The 21,483-nt window shown below is 36.7% G+C and overlaps 1 pseudogene; it reads right to left on the minus strand.

Annotated features, from left to right (window-relative positions):
• Positions 1-348: 348 nt before the first annotated feature.
• Positions 349-20,316, minus strand: LOC137758825 (protein MAL2-like; annotated as a pseudogene).
• Positions 20,317-21,483: the final 1,167 nt, after the last annotated feature.

A 21,483-nucleotide genomic window follows, 5' to 3' on the forward strand; every position in this document is an offset into this window, starting at 1 on the left:
AGACATTTAATCTGTACCTTCATAAGAAATATTGATTTTTTTTAGGTTAGAAGCACAGTTAGTTGCCAAATATCATTATTAGTTTGAAGTAGTAAACTCCCTTGCCAAAGCAGTCCAAGAGGGAAAATTTTCCTTTCTTTCCTCACCACCACCACCAAATTTCCCCCAAACTTAAAGGACAAGTTATCCTACAGTTACAAATGCTCAGTTGGCTTCTAGAGTCTTCTGACCCCAAGTATAGAACCCACTTCACATGCCTGCCCAGGTTCCCACGTTCACATCTGCCTGCTAGGCTTCAACAGGGTGCTCACTGGAATGTCCCTGCTGTCACCAGCAGTGCTTCATCTGTCACACTGCCGGTATTTCCACCCTCCCAGCTGCCAGCTGGCCCAGCACAGCCTTCACACACCATCCACAAGGGGAACTGCATTGGCCCACGCACCCAGGCCCAACTTGATAGGACTCACAGTAGCTCTGGTTCTTCCCATCATGGCCAGACTCAGATAAAGTATTGTGCAGTGGGACCTGGGACAAGGCTCCACCAGCACCTGATAACACAACACAGAAGTGTGGGGTTTAACACCCCATGGACAAACGTAGGCTAATTAGAGTCAGGAAAATGAAAGAGCCAGCAGATAAATTCCTCTCCTTTCCTTCTCTTTCATACTGTTGTGTAGCAAGGGTTCCATAAAACCTTCCTCAAAGACTTCCGTACTGATTATGAGAAATATGTTGTGCTTCCTTCTGAAGCTGTGGCTGTTGGGCAGTGAACCACCTTTCCTCCTTCCTTGACTCACCTCTTTTTCCCTCACTCTTGTTGCTCTGGCATTGACCCTCCCCATAAAGTCTTAGGACGTAGTCTCTATTTTTCAGGGAGCTTTAAGATATCAAACTTTGGGGCATATATAATCTTAAATCTGTAAGAAATCTAAAATACTATGATAATAATTAAAAATCTTTCTGTAAAATTCCACTTGAATATCCATGGTTATCACCCTTTAACAACAATACACCAAGTTTAAAAAAAAAAAAAAAGACAAAGTTCTCCTTAATACCAGGAAATTAATCTACTTCAGGAGAAGATCCTATTTTTCTTATAGCTCTGTACCATGTGATGTAAAATACTAATCATTTTTTAAACTTCAGTCAGGACTGGTAAAGGATAATAAAATAATAAAAAAGTATGTTTTACTACTAGAGCTAATCAATGCATTTGGTAAAGTAGCAGGATACAGAATTAATGCACAGAAATCTCTTGCATTCCTATACACTAATGATGAAAAAGCTGAAAGTGAAATTAAGAAAACACTCCCATTTACCATTGCAACAAAAAGAATAAAATCTCTAGGAATAAACCTACCTAAGGAGGCAAAAGACCTGTATGCAGAAAATTATAAGACACTGATAAAAGAAATTAAAGATGATAAAAATAGATGGAGAGATATACCATGTTCTTGGATTGGAAGAATCAACATTGTGAAAATGACTCTACTACCCAAAGCAATCTACAGATTCAATGCAATCCCTATCAAACTACCACTGGCATTTTCCACAGAACTAGAACAAAAAATTTCACAATTTGTATGGAAACACAAAAGACCCCGAATAGCCAAAGCAATCTTGAGAAAGAAAAACGGAGCTGGAGGAATCAGGCTCCCTGACTTCAGACTATATTACAAAGCTACAGTAATCAAGACAGTTTGGTACTGGCACAAAAACAGAAATATAGATCAATGGAACAGGATAGAAAGCCCAGAGATAAACCCACACACATATGGTCACCTTATCTTTGATAGAGGAGGCAAGAATATACAATGGAGAAAAGACAGTCTCTTCAATAAGTGGTGCTGGGAAAACTGGACAGCTACATGTAAAAGAATGAAATTAGAACACTCTCTAACACCATACACTAAAATAAACTCAAAATGGATTAAAGACCTAGATGTAAGGCCAGACACTACCAAACTCTTAGAGGAAAACACAGGCAGAACACTCTGTGACATAAATCACAGCAAGATCCTTTTTGACCCACCTACTAGAGAAATGGAAATAAAAACAAAAATAAACAAATGGGACCTAATGAAACTTAAAAGCTTTTGCACAACCAAGGAAACCATAAACAAGATGAAAAGATAACCCTCAGAATGGGAGAAAATATTTGCAAATGAAGCAACTGACAAAGGATTAATCTCCAAAATGTACAAGCAGCTCATGCAGCTCAATATCAAAAAAACGAACAACCCAATCCAAAAATTGGCAGAAGATGTAAATAGACATTTCTCCAAAGAAGATATACAGATTGTCAACAAACACATGAAAGAATGCTCAACATCATTAATCATTAGAGAAATGCAAATCAAAACTACAATGAGATATCATCTCACACAGGTCAGAATGGCCATCATCAAAAAATCTACAAACAATAAATGCTGGAGAGGGTGTGGAGAAAAGGGAACCCTCTTGCCCTGTTGGTGGGAATGTAAATTGATACAGCCACTATGGAGAACAGTATGGAGGTTCCTTAAAAAACTAAAAATAGAACTACCATACGACCCAGCAATCCCACTACTGGACATATACCCTGAGAAAACCAGAATTCAAAAAGAGTCATGTATCAAAATGTTCATCGCAGCTCTATTTACAGTAGCCAGGACATGGAAGCAACCTAAGTGTCCATCAACAGATGAATGGATAAAGAAGATGTGGCACATATATATACAGTGGAATATTACTCAGCCATAAAAAGAAACAGAATTGAGCTATTTGTAGTGAGGTAGATAGACCTAGAGTCTGTCATACAGAGTGAAGTAAGTCAGAAAGAGAAAAACAAATACCGTATGCTAACACATATATATGGAATCTAAAAAAAAAAAAAGGTCATGAAGAACCTAGTGGCAAGACGGGAATAAAGACACAGACCTACTAGAGAATGGACTTGAGGATACGGGGAGGGGGAAGGGTAAGCTGGGACAAAGTGAGAGAGTGGCATGGACATATATACACTACCAAACGTAAAATAGATAGCTAGTGGGAAGCAGCCGCATAGCACAGGGAGATCAGCTCGGTGCTTTGTGACCACCTAGAGTGGTGGGATAGGGAGGGTGGGAGGGAGGGAGATGCAAGAGGGAAGAGATATGGTGACATATGTGTATGTATAACTGATTCACTTTGTTATTAAGCAGAAACTAACACACCACTGTAAAGCAATTATACACCAATAAAGATGTTAAAAAAAAAATATTTCTAACACCCTAAAAAAAAAATAAATAAATAAGTAAATAATTAAAAAGTATGTTTTAAAGAAATACAGGAAACATATGATTAGTTTACTGTGGAAAATAGATCTGATGAACAATAACAATGAATGTTAACAAAAATTAATTCACTTTTTTTTCTTTCTCATGAACTTTATTGAGGTATAATGTATATACAATAAAATGTACCCATTTAAAGTATACAGTTCAATGAGTTCTGACAAATATCTATACCCATATTACCATTATCACAATCAAGATTTAGGATATTTGCATCACCCCAAATAGTTCTCTCCTGACCTTTTTCGGCAACACTTTCCCACTCTTAGCCCCAGGCAACCACTGGTCTCATCGGCTTTCACTTTGTCACCATAGAGTAATTTTGTTCATTCTAGAATTTCGTATAAATAGACATATCACGCACACACATTTGTGTTTATATCTATGTCTAGGTTCTTTCTCTCAGCATAACGTTTTTGAGGTTCATCCATATAGCTTTGTTTACTGGTAGTTTGTTTCTTTTTGTTGCAGGGGAATATGCCATTATATTGATACACCACATGTGATTGGACCTTTTCATTGTTTCCAATTTTTGCCTACTACCAATCCAGCTGCTATGAGCATCTGTGTGCAAATTTTTCTGTATATATGTATTTTCATTTATTTTGGGTAAATATTTAGTAGTGGAATTTCTGTATCATATGGTAAGTGTATGTTTAACTTTAGAAGAAACTACCTAATTATTTTCTAAAGCAGTTGGACCACAAGCAATGTGCAAGAGTTCCAGTTGTTCTGTATCTTTCCCAACACTTATTAATCTTTATAATTGTAGCCATTTTATTGGGGAGTGTTATCTCCTGGTAGTTTTAATTTGCGTTTCTCTGCTGAGCAATGATGTTGAGCATCTTTTCCTATGCTTATTACCATGTCCTATCTTCTTGGAAAGTGTCTGTTTACATCTTTTGTTCATTTTTATTGATGTTTGTCTTCTTATTCACTTTTAAACAATGAGAAGCCTTCAGAATCCACTGAGGGGTCTTGTGGTTTACAAATATGCCAGAACATTTTAATTAAATTCATGAAATAAGAACAATTAATTACCTCATTTTCTGCTTTTAGCCTCCTTCCTCAGGAAGCTCCAGCTATTCTCGCCTTCTATCTGTTCTTAGAACTAGCCCAGTTTTAACCAGCACCTCACATTGCTCTTGCAATTAGCCCTGCTTGAAATTCTGCTTCCTTGTCCCCTCATGTGACTGGATCCTTCTCATCTCTCACGTCTCAGCCCAAAAGTCATATCCTCAGAGAAACCTTCCATGATCACCCAATCTAAAATAAAGCCTTTTATGCCAGTTCCTATCACAGCACCCTGTTTCATCACTTCTCATAATCTAGTTATATATTTTTAATTTATTTACTAAGTTGTTTATTGCTTCCCCCCCCCCAACCCCTGCTCTATAAGAGTAGACACCATGCCCAACCTGTTTTTCCAGGGACCCTTCCAGCACGTTACACAGTGCAAAGCCCACATTGGGAGTGGAATAAATATTTACTGCTGAATGAATTAATACCTCAGTTCTCCATGGATCATTAATTTTGAAGGTCAGTTTATACTTAGGGAAATGATTTACTCCCTAAAGTTCCTGTTGAAGTTTTAGGCAGCTGTCAGTAACTCAAAAAATGGGGATATGCTTGGACTCTCTTCCTACTCACCTGTTCATCAGGAGATTCCTAGGGTAAAAGAGGCTTCATGAGCTTTCCTAGATGACTGTGTGCAACTACAGGAATTCCAAGGAGCCACAGTATAGTTCTTGGCTTTTTGAGACTTCATATCAATGTTGAAACTTTTCAGAATAAGTGTCTCAAAATAAACAGGATTATCCAAAGGCTATTGAGCTATTTCTGGGCTCACTGAGAAACTAGGCAAATCACACAATGAGTAAAGTAGGCCCAGTAGAAGACAACAGAGAGCGGTGGGTATCTTGGTGAGTGCCACGTGTTGTCATGCTAAAATGAAGGATCAGTTTTTCCCAATCTCCTGGTTATGAATGATTAAGTGAATGAAGACAGGTTCACTTGTAGGCTCTATGTCTTAGTAATTATATTAATATTGGCAAGTTACTTAATCTCTATTTTAGTTTCTTTATCGTTAGTGGGGATAATAAGACCTAATGTTTAAGCTGTTTTCTGGATTAAGTGGAATGCTAGCAGAGTGCCTGGCATATAGTAGAAGTTTTATTTTGGTTTTTGTTTGTTTCCCAATTTAAATCACTTAAGCTTACATGTATTAGAAAGCAAACAGTTTCTAAACACATACTGTATTTAGTTCTCTATTCAACTAGCTGCCTAATAAATATTCACTAAGAGCAATAAAAATTTAATGGGTCTAGGAACAAATAGGTAACAATTATATAACCTAGAGACTGCAGCAGCAAATGAAATAAAAAATGTATTAAAAAAGAAAGACCTTAAATTCATATTACTAAGTGAAAGAAGTCAATGTGAAAAGGCAACATACTGTATGATTCCAACTATATGACATTCTGGAAAAGGCAAAACTGTGGAGACAATAAAAAAGATCAGTGGTTGCCAAGGCTGGAGTAAGGGGAGGAGAGATGAATAAGCAGGGCACAGGGGATTTTTAGAGGAGTAAAAATACTCTATGATATAATAATGATGGGTACAGTGTATATGTCATTATATATTTGTCCAAACCCATGGAATGTATAATACCAAGAGTGAACCCTAGGGTAAACTATGGGGTTTTTGGTTGATTATGGTGTGTCAATATAGGTTCATCCTTGGTTTAAAAAAAAAAAAAAGTACCATTCTGGTGACTGATGTTAACAATGAGAGAGGTTATGCATGTGTAGGGGCAGGGAGTATATAGGAAATCTCTGTACCTCCCTCTAAATTTTGTTGTAAACCTAAAACTGTTCTAAAAAAATTGTCGAAAGAAAGAAAATAATTCAAAGAAAAAAAAATACTTTTCATAATCAATTTAATACAGCAGAGACTCAGACAAACTTAAAAAATAATTTTTTCAAGATATTCTTATTAAACATTCTCTAAAGAATAAGAAATATAATTTGTGCTTGACTTTAAAAAAAGTTTGCAGTGCATTTGTTTGGCAATATTATAGAATTAGATATTGTATTTTGTGTACATTTTCCAGACAGTCAAATCTTACTCTGTGATATTTCCTTTAAAAATAACTTTGTCAGGCTTCCCTGGTGGCGCAGTGGTTGAGAGTCTGACTGCCAATGCAGGGGACACGGGTTCGAGCCCTGGTCTGGGAGGATCCCACATGCCGCGGAGCAACTAGGCCCGTGAGCCACAATTACTGAGCCTGCACGTCTGGAGCCTGTGCTCCGCAACAAGAGAGGCCGCGATAGTGAGAGGCCCGTGCACTGCGATGAAGAGTGGCCCCCACTCGCCGCGACTAGAGAAAGCCCTCGCACAGAAACGAAGACCCAACACAGCCGTAAATTAATTAATTAATTAATTTTTAAAAAAAACAACCATACAGCTGTGTTAATTTAAAAAATAATAATAATAACTTTGTCTAAATATTATATAATATCGCTTACATGTGGAATCTAAAAAAAACCAGTACAAATCAACTTATTTACAAAACTGAAACAGACTCACAGACATAGAAAACAAAATTATGGTTACCAAAGGGGAAAGGGGAGGGAAAGGGAGAAATTAGGAGTATGGGATTAACAGATACACACCATATATAAAATAGATCAACAACAAGGATTTACTGTATGGCACATGGAACTATATTCAATATCTTATAATAACCTATAATGGAAAATAATCTAAAATTGTATACCTGAAACTAACACAATATTGTAAATCAACTATAGTTAAATTAAAAAATAAGTATATAAAAATAAAAATAACTATAAATTTATAAATGTGATGCAGGTATTATTATATAGCAACTGGGCATCAGAGATTAATCAAACTGTACCAAGTTAAACAAACAAGAAGTTCCTATTCAATCCTAGGTCTTTCAGGATAGAGAAGAAGAGAAATTTGACTAAATAAAATAACTTCAAAAATCACGTCTGAAATCAGTGGGTATATAAGTAAAGTCAGCACCTGTATACAGATGAGTCTCATATCCGCCTGACCATATACTCCATCTTCATGCTGACTGTACATATTTGTATATCCTGTTGTCACCTTAAACTCAGTAAGCCTAGAGGAAATGTCTTTATCTCTGCAAACATAGTTTCAGTTTCTCAATTAAAATCCACTTTATTTCCTCAATCATTAAGGCTAAGGCTTCAAAAGTATACACTTGTCTTCCAGTCTTTGATTTTGAACCTCATGTCTGACCAGTTACTAAGTTCTAAAAATTTTTCTAGTGAGATAAGAAAAAAGATCGTTGGTTATTTCTTACTTCCCTTCTTAAGCCTGAAACCAGAAAGGGGAAAGGAAATTCTAAATGCAACAAGCAGAGTTCAATCATTTGCTTACCATGGGAAGAAGGAGCCTCTGAATTTAAAAATAACCCTTGCCTAGAGTCCAGTGATCAAAATCTATACTTGTCTCAGCTACTAACTAGCCTTGTGACATCAGATAAGACACTTCCCCTCTCTGCTTCAGTTACCTGATCTTCAGAATGGTGGGGAAGTGGGTGGTATTCTAAAATAGATTCTAAAATTCTGTGTGATCCTCCCTCTTGTCACATTTGTCCCTTTTTTTCTATCCCCACTGTAGCCAGTCCAAATATAGGCACTTATCACTTTATTTGTAGATTTTACATTACTTCAAAAATCACTGCAGGGCTTCCCTGGTGGCGCAGTGGTTGAGAATCTGCCTGCCAGTGCAGGGGACACGGGTTCAAGCCCTGGTTTGGGAAGATCCCACATGCCGCGGAGCAACTAGGCCCGTGAGCCACAATTACTGAGCCTGCGCGTCTGGAGCCTGTGCTCTGCAACAAGAGAGGCCGCGACAGTGAGAGGCCTGCACACCGCGATGAAGAGTGGCCCCCACTCGCCGCGACTAGAGAAAGCCCTCCCACAGAAACGAAGACCCAACACAGCCAAAAATAAATAAATAAATTAATTAATTAATTTAAAAAAAAATAACATATTGGAAAAAAAAAAAATCACTGCAGCTCTTTGCCCTAAAACCCATCGTTGACCTTACGGACAGATTTAACTTTCTAAAACACCATTCTCTTTGTTAATTCCTTACCTAAAACAGCTAGCAGTGTTAATTAAAATCATATTCTAGATCTTTCTAAATCACCTGCCACTGAAATTTGTCATACAAACCACTTACGTAAGCAAACTTTCTGCCCCAGTCAACCTAGGTCACTCATTCATATGAAAACATGAACTGAGTTTTCTCATTTCTTCTTTTTTGCTCGTTTCGTGTATACAAGTCTTCTCTACCTGGTGTGTCCTCTTCATTCCTTACTACCCACTGAAAACTTGCTCTGCTCATATTTCACATCCTCCAAAAAGTCTGTTCTGATTACCCCAAACCAAAATGAGTTGTCTTGCATCTGAACTCTCTAATCAAATGAAAGGACTTGAGTGTCAATAGGTTAGATGGGAGAGGGGCTCTCAGGCCCTTGGGGATGGAGAGGCTTCCCAAGTTGGGTGCCTGGCGGTGAGGGATCCCCATCACTGTTCTCCTCCAGCCATCCTGCTGAAGTATTTTTTTTTTAAAAAAAAAGAGTGAATAGATACTTCAGCACAGGCTGTTGGTGCCCTGCCCATAATCCATCTGCACTGTGCATGCCAACTACTGCTTACCAGGAGCACTTGGAATTCTCTGGTTGCAGACTCTTTGGCTCCGTGCAGAGCAGGCCACAAGTTCCAGGGAACTAACACCCCCAAGAGAAACCCTCAACAAAGGAAAAATGAGAGTTTGTGGATAAATAGCCTAGTTTCTTCGCTCCTCAGGCAGGATAATTCTGAGCAGTGTTCTACACAGCCTTCCAGAGTCTCCAGTGGGATTGAGCCCCAGTTGCCCCCAGCAGTAATCCACACAAAATCTTTCTTCCCAGTCTTGCTTCTCCGCTTCCCAGTCAGTGCTTTGGGAGGTCAAGTCCTGTATAAATTACTCGCACCCAAATGCTTGTCTTGGGGATCTGCTTCTGAGAGAAATTTTAGGTCTTCTATATATTTTGGGGTTTTTTAAATCTATTTTCTTTGGCCTTGTTTTGACTTACATAATTCAATCTTTTGAGAAAATTGCAGTTTCATTTATGCTTTCAAATGTGTTGATTTTTTTTTTTTGTCAAATGGATACTTTATTAGAGTCATAACACTTATAAAATAAATTTCTTTTCATCATGGAGTTACCAGATTTTAAAACCAACCAACACTGTCTCATTTTTACAGCTAAGATATATAAAGAAATTCTCAAATGCCATAATTTTTGTTCAAGTGCTTTGTCAGTCAACTCACAAATCTAGATCGTGATTAATTTACAATTCTAAGTATTCACAGTTAGATGAGTTTTAGGCTTGGTTCTTAATGATCTAGAAGCAATCCATTTACAAAAGTGTCACCAAAGCAGTTTCATGAAATCATTTAATTTAATGCCACCAAGCATGGACCTGTTATACCTTGGAAACAAAAATATAATCTCACAACTAAATCTAGCAGACTAACTTTTAACAATACCAGCCGGAATGGACAATATATCCTTATGGCGCATATATGACTTTGTAATATACAAGTCATAATTCAGGGTTAAGAGTGTGGCATGGAGCTAGAAAAACCAGGGAAGTTGGATATTATAGAAAAGCTATGACATCAGTATAAAGTCACAAGACTGATTTCCTCTTGCCGCATAGTAAATATACCTTTTATCTCTGTAATTACATCACAAACCAAACCTTAATAAGATTCTTCTTTCTAGGGGATTATCACATAAACAGTATTTGATCATTGAGCATTGATTATGCTACTCATTCAGGATTGTTCTATGTTCCATGAAATCTAACAGCCCAGCTTATACCTGGCACTTATAGTGGATGATTCAGCCAAAAAGCAAAGGGTTGAAAGTATAAAATAATCAAAAGCCCTCTTTTCCCAGAGGTAGCCCTCTTGAGGCAAGAGATAAGTATCTTGTTTGGACGGGTGGTGTGAGCCGGGGGCCTGACTCTAACTTGTTCTCCCATTCAAGCCATTTTGGCATCTTGCCACGACCAGGGTCTCTGAGGTGGGTTAAAATACTTTTCTGTGCTATTCATATTCAATAGATGTCAGGACTGTTCTCTAAACATGTGAGGATCTACAACTTTAAGTTATATTTCATATTCTATTCAAATTTAACTCAGAGTCATGTAAAAGAACTAGAAGTAAAAAGTTCACCCTTTGGAGAAGTCTATTGGGTAAAGCCTCACATATCCACACATAAGTGTTTGTATATTCATGCACAGGGCAAACAGCTGTATTTGAAGCATAAATAAACCCAAAGTAAGACATCAGGAGCTAGATACCAGTTCCAGGAGTGGTTAGTGGTCTCCGGGGCTCTCATTTTAAGGATGCCAGATGAGCAGTTTGCTCAGTTGTTAGGAAACACTTAGGTGGATTAAGCAACTAGGGTTCACTTCATAAATTACTTTTTCCTGTACCCAAGACTCTGCTTGAATTAGCTTGAGAAACTATAGCCCCTTCAAGGGTAAGTATTTGACCATTAACCCAAAGTCAATGTGATTACTGCATGAGACTAAATACTATGTGGCTTGTCTAATTCGCTTTATACCTTTCAGGATCAGTTCAATAAAATACAGAACCCATAACCAAGGTTTTACACCAGAGGTCAGCAAACAATAGCCTGCAGCCCACAGGCCAAATCCAGCCTGCTGCCGGTTTTTGTAAATAAAAATTTATTGGAACACAGCTACACTCACTCTTTTACTTATTGTCTATGGCCACTTTCACGTAATAACAGCAGAGGTGAGTAGTTGTGACAGAGACTGAATGGCCCACAAAGCCTAAAATATTTACTATCTGGACCTTTAAAGAGTGTCGATCTCTGTTTTACACTAAAACACAGAGTTCAGTGGGAAGCTTATTTGAAATGTGTTTTTCTTCAGGAGTTTTAGTTACCTATTAAAACTAAGGTTCAGGTGACTCAGTAACTAAACACAAGAGATACCCCTTTTTTCATGAATTATCGTATCTGTGTATTTTATGGATGTAAAGGGAAATTTTCTTTAAAATAAGAAAAAAAGAGAAAGAGGCAGATGTAAAACTAAAGGCTATTTCTCTGTTTAACATCATACTAAAATTAAAATTCCATCCATGAAATGAACCAAAACTTAGATTCTCTGCATATACTAAACAAATTACTTTGGGGATGTTGTTATATCTGGACAAAATGGTATCCAAATTGATCAGACATAAAAAGTACACAAATGAAACTAACACACAGGCAGTCAGTTTGTAAGGGGTGTTAACGGTCGCCATCGTCGTAAAGCCAGACCCAAACTGCAACCGTAACAAGCTGTCGTCACAAAGGCAAAAATTTGTTAAGCAGTGGTACCCCTAATGTGGTACATATTCAAAACTTCACGATGAGATGTCTATTCGCACAGTGATCTCACAGCCAAGCAAAGTGCAGCTATCAGGACTTGAGGATGTAGCAAATCATTTCTGTGACAATGGAAAGTGACCTTAGAGTGTGGCTGCCACGTTTATGTTATACTGGTTATCGTTCAAGAGCGGCTGCACAGCCATGCTTCTATTGCAACGTAGATTGTGCAGTGATGTGGCGGTGCTTCCAGCGAAAAGGCTCCAAAGTAGAAGACGAACACTGTAAAATGGTAAGCAAAATCCAGGAAGTTCCAGCCGGCATTAATCTGAGTCACCATGCCAGAGAGGAGCACGCCCAGGAAGAGGAGGGAACAGATGAAAGCCGTCACGGACACGAACATGACCCATCCTTGCAGCAGAGGTAGAGGAGCATTGGAGGAGGCGACCAGGATCCACACGAGTCCCCCGAACACCTGCTAGTGTTGGAGGGTCTCCTGCAGAGGCGGGGGGTGGCTGTGTCTCACCGCGGGGACAAGGACACTGGCAGCAGAAGTTCTGGGAAGTACTCCTTGGTGTGAGCCCTCCCAGAGTCCGCCATTAGCCCCACCAAGGAGCCCGGGTAGGCTCCACTGCTGGCTCACCTCAGGCCAAACAACCAACCTCAAATGTGTTGATATTTATGCATTATGTTCTCTAGCTTTATTTACCATGCTTGTAAGAATGTTTATTTGTTTTTCAATAAACTATCTCTTAGTTCTGTTGATCATCATTTCTGATATTTGGTTATTATTGCTTCTGTTACTCTTGTCATTTTCTATATTATTAGTGTCTGCTTTTACTTTTGGTATTTCTTGCTCTATGTTCCCTTGGTTTACTACATTTTTAACTGAGACAATTGCTAAGTTTATTTATTCTCAGTTGGTCTTATCTTTTAATTATGAATATAAAATTATACATTTCTATTCAAATATTAATTTAGGACCACCAGTTGAAACATAAAGTGCCTTTTCTGTTTATTGATTTTAAATATTTAAAAATCTCTATTGTTACTTATTTAGCAATGTGTTATTTAGCAATAATATGTTATTTCATTTCCAAAATTATTGTGTTTTATTAGATACCTTTGGTTGCTGGTTTCTAATTTTATTTATTTTGACTAGAGAGTTATGGACTGTTTAATGTTATTCTTTTGAATCTCTTAAAACTTTTGATCAAACTATTGATTCATTTTTATAAAGGTTGAAAATATGTGCTTAAAAATATCCATTCTTTATTGGGTGAGTAGATCTCTAAAATATCTATGGACTAAAAAGTATTAATCAAGTTTGGGCATTTGAAGACCTGCTTTTTGTCTGCTTAATCTATCAATTTCTTAATTAGTTGCTTAAAATATCCTATCATACTTGTAGATTTGAGATTTTTCCTCTGTAATTGTATCAGTCTTGCTTTATATATTGCAAAGTTCTGGTTCAGTGCACACAAGTTTCAATTGTCATATTTTGGTTGATTTTTCATTTTATCATTATGAAATTTTCCTTTGTCACTTTGAATGCATTCCATCTTCTGGCTTCACAGATGGTTCCAACTTCTGATTCCCCACTGTACATGGGGCTTGCAGACTTGGCTTCTCTCTCTCTGCAGGTGCTGAGGCCTTAGCCGCTGCGGATTTTTTAGGTGACAGTCACTGCACAGGTCTAATGGCTTCAAATATGGCTTATTGCTATATGTCTCTTTTCTGTTTCTGGCAGCTAGACATCAAGACACTTTACTTTCTTGTTCTGATATTAAAAATTCTATATCTATATCTATACCATTTTCTACATATCTATTAATTTTTCTGTTTTGTGTGTGTGTATATATATATATATATACACATACACATTTTATACATACACACATATATGTTACATAGCAGGAAGAGATGCATATATGTGTGTGTAATGTATACAGAGAGAAGGCACACAAGAATTGGTGTATTAACATGCGTTCCTTCTGCCATCTTGACCTTGAAGTCTATCTAATCTTTTCTTAAATAGAAAATGTGATTAATTGGCATTTCCATTCAACTTCTTGAACTTCAAATGCATTTCTTTCATTTGGAATTAATTTTCCTGAGCAGTTTAGTGAGTACCTCATTGCTTTCCTATGAAAGCTGCCCAAAAGATTTCAATATAAGTTGCTAATGACTACTTAGTCCTTTCACTAGAAGTGCAAAGCCCCCCTTGAGTGATACTACTGATGTATTTCTCTAAACGCCTTGTTAAATGGTTACTGCTTTTAGAAATGGTACCTGGGCTGATGCCCAAGCTTACATTAAGAAGGGAATGATATTAATGTGCCCTTTAAAAAAGCATCTTTTATAGCCTAGCAGGAAGAAAAATCACTTTACTCTCATAATTTGCTTTATGCATTGCTGTTATCATTGCTAATTACAGTATCCCAAAAAAGCATTTATTTATTAAGTCTCTTCGGTTTAGTTTCCTCAATTAGTAAAATTTATTTTCCTCTCTCAGTAAAATTTCTTTCTCCCTATTAAAATTTTTATATAATTTGATTGGATAAAGAATATAGATGGATGATCAAATTAACTAATGATAGAGAGACTGGTTAAGTTAATACTTTGTTTTCTTTTATCATTCTATTCAGACTTAAAAATTCCAGATCTCTTTCCTTTCTAAAAGTAAAAAAGGCTTAAGGAGTTCTAAATCTCATTTAGCCAGACACATCCACTTATGTCTTTAACAATTTAGAATGTGTTTTGACAGATTTTCTTCCTTTCTTTGCTGTCTGTATTATAATTTATGGTTTCATTGCACAGCAGTTAAATATTATAGTCATTTTCAGGAAGAGAAGAAAAGTTACCATAATTTAGCTACCTTTCTACTATCATACCTGAATCATTAAGAAAATTTTAGGAATCTATCCAACTGCATTTCTCATAAAACAATAAAACACTCCCATGTCTGTGTGCTGTGCAGTGCCAAGACTTACATCTGTGTAGCTCAGAAAATTAAGATAACTAAGTAAAACAAAAGAAATTAAATAAAGCACATTTTGCAGTACCACTGTGACCATGCAACTTGAACAAAGCCTATGAAAGCAAATTTTGTTCAACTGCAATTTCTTACGTAACATTTTCCAGCATTTTACATAATATAATATGAATGAAAGATAAAGTAGATCTTTAACCTATAAGCCAAAAAAAGCTGATTGATTGTCAATGACTGCTAATTATAGTAGATTGTCAATGACTGCTAATTGACTGTCAATGACTGCTAATTATAAAAAAGATACAATTCGGGACGTCCCTGGTTGCGCAGTGGTTAAGAATCCGCCTGCCAATTCAGGGGACACGGGTTCGAGCCCTGGTCCGGGAAGATCCCACATGCCGCGGAGCAACTAAGCCAGTGAGCCACAACTACTGAGCCTACGTGCTGCAACTACTGAAGCCCGCACGCCTAGAGCCGGTGCTCCACGACAAGAGAAGCCACCGCAATGAGAAACCAGTGCACCGCAACAAAGAGTAGCCCCCGCTCACCGCAACTAGAGAAAAAAGCCCGTGTGCAGCGACGGAGACCCAAGGCAGCCAAAAATGAAATAAATAAAATAAATTTATTTTAAAAAAAATACAAGTCATTTTCTCATCAAGATTAGAATTGTTATCCCAAATATGACTGAAGTTACGATTTTTAAAAGAGTAAAATGAAATAATTTATTTAAGATTAATTATAGAATTATTGTAATAGCATAGCTTGCTATTACAGTATTTTGAATCAGATTTACACACATTTAAAAAGCGGTTTTATATGGGAATATATGTATATGTATAGCTGATTCACTTTGTTATAAAGCAGAAACTAACACACCATTGTAAAGCAATTATACTCCAATAAAGATGTTAAAATAAATAAATGGGCTTCCCTGGTGGCGCAGTGGTTGAGAATCTGCCTGCCAATGCAGGGGACACGGGTTCGAGCCCTGGTCTGGGAAGATCCCACATGCCGCGGAGCGACTAGGCCCGTGAGCCACAACTACTGAGCCTGCGCGTCTGGAGCCTGTGCTCTGCAACAAGAGAGGCCACAACAGTGAGAGACCTGCGCACCGCGATGAAGAGGGGCCCCCGCTCGCCGCAACTAGAGAAAGCCCTCGCACAGAAACGAAGACCCAGCACAGCCAAAAATAAATAAATAAATAAATAAATAAATTCTTTAAAAAATTAAATAAGTAAATAATAAATAAATAAATTAAAAATTAAAAAGGGGTTTTGTGGTTCAATTTACTAGATAATTTTGGTTATAAATCAGAAAAATCTTTTCTTTAGCATGTGTCCCTTGTGACATTTGACCTTGAAGTCTATCTAATCTTTTCTTCAGCACAACAAAATTATTAGTTGGCATAACCATTAAAAATACCTGATGAACTGGCTATTAGTCTACTGGTTTTTCTGATTTTTTGTTTTTGTCTTGGCTTGATTATCTTAATATATTCTCTTGAGAAAATTGTTTCTTCATGTATGCTTTCAAATTTATAGACATGTATTTATTTATTATGTTCTCTTATAATCTTTAAAATGTTTAATATAGCTTTAGTTTATATCCCAGTTTTCATTTTCAGCAAAAATGGTTATTATCATTTGCAATGTACAATAAAAATAATTACTTTGGTCATATATTAGAACATATTAGTCTCTTCCAATTGTATCACTGACTCTCTTTGACCTTGAAATTTTAACAGTTTCTGACATTTTTTTATTATAAAATGTGTTTATTGAAATTATTTTCCTATGTATTGAATGCTTTAAGAGCTTCAAATGAAAAGATTTGATAATAAAGTAGTTTCACTTTTGATTCATCAAAAGTGTGGATTTCCTCCCAGATGAGTAAAATTTCTGAATGCATTGCTTGTTTTTATAAGTAATTATTTTCCTTTATAACAATGTATTTATAATTGCTTGAAAATATCATGGTGTTATTTTCTTCACTGGATTTCCCAATTTCCAAATGGTTTTCTTTTGACATCTATAACTGCAATGACTCATGAAACTCCCTCCATAACAGGATATAATTGTTCAGTGGGTAAGAAGACTCAAAGTGAGATAGTGGGTCAAGGATTAAGGGGAGAAAATGAGCATATCTTTAAGCCCAGAGCTCCACAGAACAGTTCTGAAAATCTAACTGTATCCACGGTTTTTGGCTCAATGGGAAAATGACACAAGGAAAGTGCCTACAGAATGAATAAAAAGGAGGAGAACAAAAAGAAGGAAGAAGAAGAAGAAGGGGAAGATAGAAAGGTAATTGGTGATTCCATTTAAATTCCTTAAATTATATTACAGAATTTCTTTCAGTTGTTCAGGCTGTGTCTTCGAATGAATGCAGTCATAGCTTTGACAAAAAGATAGCTTTGTAATTTACAAGTAAAGGGAAAGACATCATGCTTCGCCTATTCCAATTATTTTCAGCATTAAGAATAGGCAGCACAGAGACTGTGGCAAATGTGGAAGCCATTATGCACTAAATAGGCTTTGCCACTGAGCTTTTACTTTGCTTTATTTTTTGATAATAGAGAAGCTGCTGGCTAGTGCCATACTCACACACACACACACACACACACACACACACACACATATATTTGAATGCAAACGAAGAGATGCCTTTGAATTTGAAACAAAGAATAGTCCTGACGTTGTGAAAGACTACTCATTTTATGCTTTTATAACTACTCTCAAGTAAGCATTTGAAACACTTTGCAATCTCACCATATTATTAAATAGTCAGGTTGATGCAGCATTATTTTAAAATAGTTTGACATTTCTAACGATTTGGACTTGAGCTTTAGGCTTTAACACAAATTACTTGGACGTTGAAGTGATCTATGCTCATCTTCCAATACAGTGTCTACAACAGTTGTTTAAAAATATAAATGTTATTTCACTTCCCAGCTTAAATCCTCTAATAGTTCACCAAGGCCAAATTCCTTAACAAAACATTAATAGTGCCTGAAAGAAGGGTCCAGGCACACGGTTCCCCACTATTCCCTACGTGCCAGCCACAATAATCATGTTCTAGTTCTTCCGAAGTTCCATAATCCACAGGTCCTAAGCACCTTGGAGTTGCCTGCTTTTCGCTGAAATGTGGAATGTGTCCACCATCCTTCCAGCTAACTCTTGCTTCATGTGTGAACTCAAAATTTACTCCCTGGACCCCCAGATTAGAGCAATTCCCTCTGTCAAATGCTCATCTAGGTCCCAATATTTTCTTTTATACCATTTGTCACAGCTTAACATTGAGGGAAGATAAAATTAACAACCACTGTTATATATTACACTATAAGGTCTATGAGTAAAAATGGACCTTATCAATTTTATTCACCATTTTATCCTCACAACCTAGCACTGTACTTTGGATCGAGTAGGAGGTGCTCAAGAAATATTTCTGACTGAATGCATGAATACACGGCATGATAGTTGTAGCTTTTAAAATATATGTTGATGAAAATATATTACAATCACAAATAAATAGAACTTACATCATTTTGTAATTTATATAGGTGAATTCAGGTATTTTCAAGAGTCCTACCGTGTTCACAGTGGACATAAGGTTAATTTTTCTGAAAATTGTGGCAACATGTTTCCTTTCTGTGTTCTTTTCTCTCCACCATATTTAGAAATTTTAAGTTACACGAGAAAATATATATGAGAGTATGTGGTAGTATCTTAGTTTTACTCCCCTGAAAGTAAACCCTGAAAAAGGAATTCAAGTGTAAACAGTTTAGATAGGAGATGATCTCAGGAAACACTGGTAGCAGAGTGAGAAAGTGAAACAGGGAATGGAGACAAATTTAATAGCATAAAAATGTGACAACAACACAGTAACAAGGGTGTGTTATTAAGCAAGTTACTACTTTGGGCTTTGGGACCCATTGTAGAACATGCACCTCAGCCTTATCCCAACTGAGGGGCAAGGGAGCTGGGGTATTTAAATACTGTCTCCTATCAGTTGTGGTTGAAAGATGTTCCCAAGGGATATAAATTTACCAGGACTTCCAGCCAGCTACCATGCACCAGCATAGCAGCCTCCAACTGCCAGAGAAAACCCACAAAGAAATGTACGTGCTGTTCTTGGAAGTCTACTGGCGTGTACTACAAGGCTAAGAACCTGGGGGACATGGCAAGGCACAGAGTTTGCTTACAGTAGGCTTCATAAATATTTCTCAGTACACTATGCTATATTTTGATGATTCCAAAGACTGAGGGGGTCGGTCTATAATCTTGTTTTAATCATGATATTCCTGAATTGTATTAAAAATTCTTGGTGGTCCATTTTAAAATATAACAATAAAGAACATGACAGGAATGGACAGGTGTAGATGATAGCAAGTGGCATTGCTAAACCTATGCAGAAGCAGGTAGCCTTTAAAAATACTTGGGGAAAGGAATTAGCACAGTATTTGAAGGCTTAATCTAAAATGATTATAAAAATGCTTCCAGACGTGTGAATACAATTTGAAAAATAATTTGGCAAACAGTAGACCATTTCTTTTCTGTTCTTTTTTACCTCACATGTTGAAGTTGACCAAACTTGCTCTCCAAGTGGAAGCAAACAGAGAAAGATAAATAAGCATATGGGTCCTAAGGAGATAAAAAAGAGCTGAAATGGAAGAACATCAAAATATAGATATTGGTCATCTTGTGGTGTTGTCACAAAAATCTGATAGACTTTGGAATTATTGTATTGGAGTTGCTCTTAGACATTTTACATGATACCATTACACTTCCACCCTAAAAATAAACTACCAAAAGAGACTGTGTATGAATGAATATTATATTGTATAGTGAAATAAAATATTGAATTTATCTTGTGATTTTAAATAAAATACAATATTTTATATATATTTATTAGTCTCACAATATCTCTAGATAATAAATACTGTTACTTATCTGAAAAAAAGATTTGGAAACAATGCCACACAGTAAAAAAACCTTTCTGATCATTAAAGAGAATACGATAGTATCCAAATTTACAAGGGTATATCTATAATGAAAATAATTACTGTAAACAATACTTTCAGTTGTCATAGTGCTCTCATATTCATTGTTTCAACTAATCCTCAAAACATTCCATTTTAAAGGTAGAAAACTAAGTCTGACACTAGACGTCTAATTATGATGTCTCCCATCTTCAAAAAAAAAAAAAAAAAGCCATTGGATTGGACCTACCTCAGTTTCCCCCCAATAAATCCACCAATCTTGTCTCCTTCTCCATTCATCTTCTCCTCCTTTAAAGTAGATAGAATAAACGAACTGACCCTCTTCCTGTTGAAGACCAGTCCTTTCACTGGCACTCTGAATCAACTTGTCTTTTGCCTTCTTAGGAAACTGACACTACCAACTATCCTTCTTGCCTCAGCCATATCAGCTTTTAAATATCTTCATGTCTTTTCCATATTTAAAACCAGGCAAAACAAAGGCAAACAAAACAAAAAACCTCGCCCCTAAATCCCTCTCTATCTACCCTTTCACAGCCAAGCTCTTCTAATAAGTTGTCCATATTCGCTTTCGTTTCCTTCACACCCATTCACTCCTCACTCCCCATTCCCTCCCTCATTAAATGATTAACCTGACAGGTTTTTTTCAACTTCATCGTACTTAATCTCCTTGTAACTTTTGTACTTGTTGACCACTTCTTCCTTCCCTTGGCTTCATTAGTACTATTCGTTCCCAGTCTTCTTCTCATATTCTGCCTGCAACTACTCAATTTCTTTGTCAAGTTTATCCTCCTTTACCCACACATGAAGTACTTCAAGGGTAGTACTTTCTTTCTCCTCTATTTTATCAAAGCGGAGAAGATTGTGTCTGGGGAACTTGTAACTAAAATAGATGTTTAAGTAATTCAGACAATAGTGACTCTTCAGTTGTGAAGACATTAATTATATGAGACAGTCTATGGACTTCCAGTTTTGTAGACAACACATTAGAAGAAATTGAAAAACTGACTGCCATCTGTTTTTCTTTTTCTTTTTTTTTTTTTTAACTGTAAACCATTCTAGAAACATTAGTAGCTACATTTAGAAAAAACCTTATATTTAAGAAAGCTCTAGTTCATGGGAAGAGATATTACCTTTCTCTCTTTCTTTCTGGGACTGGCCATATTAGACACAGTCTGACATCTTACATTTCCCCAAATGGACTACTTTTACAATGAAATGCTGCTGCAGTGACACGATCCAGCTGCACTCCTCACCATGTGTAAAGGAACAATCTTAGTCTCACTTTACTTCATTGCTGACTACTCTGGAGATGCTCCTCGACAGATCAAATCCCAGTTATTCTTTATCCTTGCCCTTGAATTCCAAAATGTAAATCAAATTCATGTATATTACCTGTCTCACCTACGGCTGGTTTGCAAGCACAGCATGGATTGCTTGTAAGTACAGATTACAGGTACAAACACAACTGAAATCAGTATCATTTATTTTTCTGAGACTATTAAGAACACTGAACAGGTGAATTGCTGCTGTGAGTATTTTTCTATGCTAGAATGTATGCAGATATCACTGCTATCCTTCTTTTGTTTTATTCCTTACCAAATAGGCTTGAAATGCAGGTTATTGTCGTAGGATACTGGTTCATTTTTACGAGAGTTTCACCATAATATTAGATATTTACAGAACTTGAGGAATAGTGATATATTAACACATTTCCTCACAAGTATTGG

Source organism: Eschrichtius robustus, chromosome 2 (genome assembly GCF_028021215.1).
Source record: "Eschrichtius robustus isolate mEscRob2 chromosome 2, mEscRob2.pri, whole genome shotgun sequence".
NCBI classification, from domain to species: Eukaryota; Metazoa; Chordata; class Mammalia; order Artiodactyla; family Eschrichtiidae; genus Eschrichtius; species Eschrichtius robustus.